The following is a 3,595-nucleotide window of genomic DNA, read 5'->3' as shown; positions in this document are numbered from 1 at the left end:
ATACCCTATTCTTAAACCCTGAACCACCTATCCCTTTTTCTCTATCAATTTTTACATTGGTTTTTATATACTCTATTACTGGAAATTTAAACTCTGTAGTCCTTCTAAGTATACTTCTATAGAGCTTAGATGTGAGAATATCCTAAAATAACTTATTCAATGTTCATATGGAATATATGCGAAGGCTCGCAAGGTTCCCATGAAGAAACTTGAACAGGACTTTGGTGCCACGGCACCAGAGGAGCACAGCCTGGTCTCCCCAAGCCAATGTGATGACTTCCGAGGAAAAGTGGGTAGAGAAGGGAGCCGGCTTCCTGCTGGAGTGATTCAAGGATTCAGATTTTGCTAGCATCGAGAAACCTTCAGGAGGGGGTTGCTTTCCTGTTGCATCTTTGATATCGTTTCCTAGACTCTGCTCCATAATTTAACTTGAAATTCTGAAATGAAGATGGAAGAGGCAGTGGGAAAAGTTGAAGAACTCATTGAGTCTGAAGTCCCACCGAAAACATCTGAACAAGAGACAACCAAGGAGGAAGATGGATCTGTAGAACTAGAATCTCAAGTTCAGAAAGATGGTGTAGCAGATTCTGCAGTTCTTTCTTCAATGCCTTGCTTGTTGATGGAACTGAGAAGAGACTCTTCTGAGTCTCAATTAGCATCCACAGAGAGTGACAAGCCGACAACTGGTCGAGTTTATGAGAGTGACTCCTCTAATCATTGCATGCTTTCCCCTTCCTCTAGTGGTCACCTGGCTGATTCAGATACATTGTCTTCTGCAGAAGAAAATGAACCCTCCCAGGCAGAAACAGCAGTGGAAGGAGACCCTTCTGGAGTGTCTGGTGCCACAGTTGGGCGTAAGTCTAGGCGATCCCGTTCTGAAAGTGAAACATCTACTATGGCTGCCAAGAAAAACCGGCAATCCAGTGATAAACAGAGTGGCGGAGTTGCCAAGGTTAAAGGTCATTGGAGCCAAAAGCATAAGGAGTGGATCAGACTACTGAGGCAGAAACGGGAGGCTGCTGCGAGAAAGAAGTAAAACTTGCTGCAGGACAGTAGTACCAGTGACAGTGACCTGACTTGTGACTCAAGTACAAGATGATGATGAAGAGGTTTCAGGGAGCAGCAAGACAATCACTGCAGAGATACCAGGTCACTTGGATCCAGGATTCCTAGCAAGTGACAAAACATCTGCTGGCAATGCACCACTTAATGAAGAAATTAATATTGCCTCTTCAGATAGTGAAGTAGAGATTGTGGGTGTTCAGGAACATGCGAGGTGTGTTCATCCTAGAGGGGGTGTGATTCAGAGTGTTTCTTCATGGAAACATGGCTCTGGCACACAGTATGTTAGCACCCGGCAAAAACAGTCATGGACTACTGTGACCCCCCAGCAGACTTGGGCTTCACCAGCAGAAGTTGTTGATCTGACCTTGGATGAGGATAGCAGGCATAAATACCTACTGTAATACAATGTCACTGTGTTTCCTCTGCACTGTTTCCTTCTACTTTCCACTTCCTCCTCTTCTTTGTGACACAGAAGTTCATTGTCATAGCTTCAGCTTCAGAAGCTGTTTGTGACATTTGTAGAATTGAAACTCATGGAAACCTCTCCACACGTTTTTTTTTAATCAAAAGAAGTCACTTAGGAAAATAACTAATCACAGAGAAAATAATTTCTTCTTTCCCTCAGTAGGAATATGAAAATGATGAATTTCATTAGATAACTTCATTTTACTTGGTGACTTTTAATCTTAGGAAAGTTGCTTTCCTTTTAGAATAATAGTTTAATTGCCAAGTAAAGTGTTTCAGTTTCTGAATCTTGTATTTATTTTTCTGTATAATGAAATTAATATCTAGACTTGACCACTATCTGCCCATTTCATTGTCACTCCCACATTAGGGCATTCGCACACGTATCACTCAGGTCCTTATTGGCACCTGATAGGGCATGTGTATTTTAAAATCTGTCCTTAAAAATAGAAGACAGAAGTATTACAAGTGTTTTGTTCTTTCAGCTTAAGTCTTCTGCCTTCTTTCCTGACTTTACTCCTGGTTGACTTCCTCACAATACAAATAATTGACATGCCCCTTTGTATTTCTAAATACTGTTAAGGTGACTTATTTAGTCTCCTTGCTGCAATAATTCATAATGTTCTAAAGAATGTCTCCTTTGGAGTAGAGGCATTGTGGATTGGTAACCATCAAGAGGTTTTCTGGGCATGTTGAGAGAGTATTGAGAGATCAGTGGGAAAGTCTTTTTTCTTTAACTTTTTCCCCTGATTTATTAAAATAATGGGAGAACTTAGAAAACTATTACCTAGAAAGTCTATGAAAAACTGTGTGGCTTCTGAGTCTTCAGGCGCTTGCAAGTCTTGAGAGAAAAGTACCTTCTTTCAAAGCTGATCTCTCCATAAGGCATGTATGACAACTGTTTCAGTACCTACGCTGAACTGGACCTGATATCATATTTGGGTTTTTTTTTTCTCTACCTTCTAAAATATATATATATATATATATATATATATATATATATATATATATATATATATATATATATATCATAAGAAAAAACAAGACATAAGAAGTCAGTGCAAACCATATTAATGGCACTGTAAGTCTCACAGTATCAAAAAGTAATAATAGCAAAGGGTAGTTGAAACTTCAGGGAATTCAGGAAATGCCAGCATTGGAGTTTTGTGGCATTAGTTACTACCTTTTTTCCTATAACATGTAGATACTAGTGAATTATTTTAAAAGCAATACCTAGAGTTAGAACACTATGTATTGTGCACAGGGAGGTGTGAAGTAATATTGGCTCAGAAAACTTCACCTTTTGTTTTTCAGTGTTTTTGTTTGCTTCTTAAATTGTTTTTTGTTTCCATTGTTATGATATGAAGTTCCTATGCCCTTTGCTTTTTTCCCCAAATACCTTTGTAGCTCTTACTGATCATAAGACCATGAGATCTGCCGTTTTCAGTTTCCATTCAGTGAACACACATTTACCAAGTGCCTGCTCTGCACCAAGCACTGTGCAGGGTGGGTGCATGGAAGCCCTGAGATGAATGAAGGCACGGCTTACATGTGCATGCATCATAGTCTGCCTGGCTCTACCTGCCTGGCCTTTTCTTCATTTTTTTAAATATAAAGACAACTTTATTCCTTTACGCTACTTCCTGTTACTTGAGTTCTTCTGAATGCCCCTTTTTCTACAGAAATGTACTTCAGCATGTGTTCTTTGATTTTTCTATTAGCCTCTCATTTGATCTGGCCTCTGTTCTTCTCCAACTTTTGATTTTTTTCCAACCTACTTTTAATTGGTCAGGCCTTTAAGATCACGAACCTCCAATTCTAGCACCTCATGTATCATTCTTTCACATGGCTGTAATCCTAGACAAAAACCAAAGACCCAGAGGCCAGAGCAAATCAGGACCTTCTGAAGATTTACTACTGGTGTATCCTTGGACCTTCACATCTTACTTTAGGATTAATTTATTGAATTTTACTGTTACACATTTTTTTTTACTTGAATTAAAATACTAGACAAAGCAGAAATGTACAATTTCTGGTCTGTGTTTTCCAGGAAAATCATTGGGAA

At 39.1% G+C, this 3,595-nt stretch overlaps 1 pseudogene; it reads left to right on the top strand.

Moving 5' to 3' along the window:
• Positions 1-442: 442 nt before the first annotated feature.
• Positions 443-1,466, top strand: LOC143410358 (protein ARK2N pseudogene; annotated as a pseudogene).
• The last annotated feature ends 2,129 nt before the right edge of the window (positions 1,467-3,595 follow it).

The sequence above is a fragment of the Callospermophilus lateralis genome, chromosome 11, assembly GCF_048772815.1.
Source record: "Callospermophilus lateralis isolate mCalLat2 chromosome 11, mCalLat2.hap1, whole genome shotgun sequence".
In the NCBI taxonomy this organism is placed as follows: domain Eukaryota; kingdom Metazoa; phylum Chordata; class Mammalia; order Rodentia; family Sciuridae; genus Callospermophilus; species Callospermophilus lateralis.
Note: the sequence above shows the minus strand (reverse complement) of the source record. Positions and strands in the feature narration are given on the sequence as shown.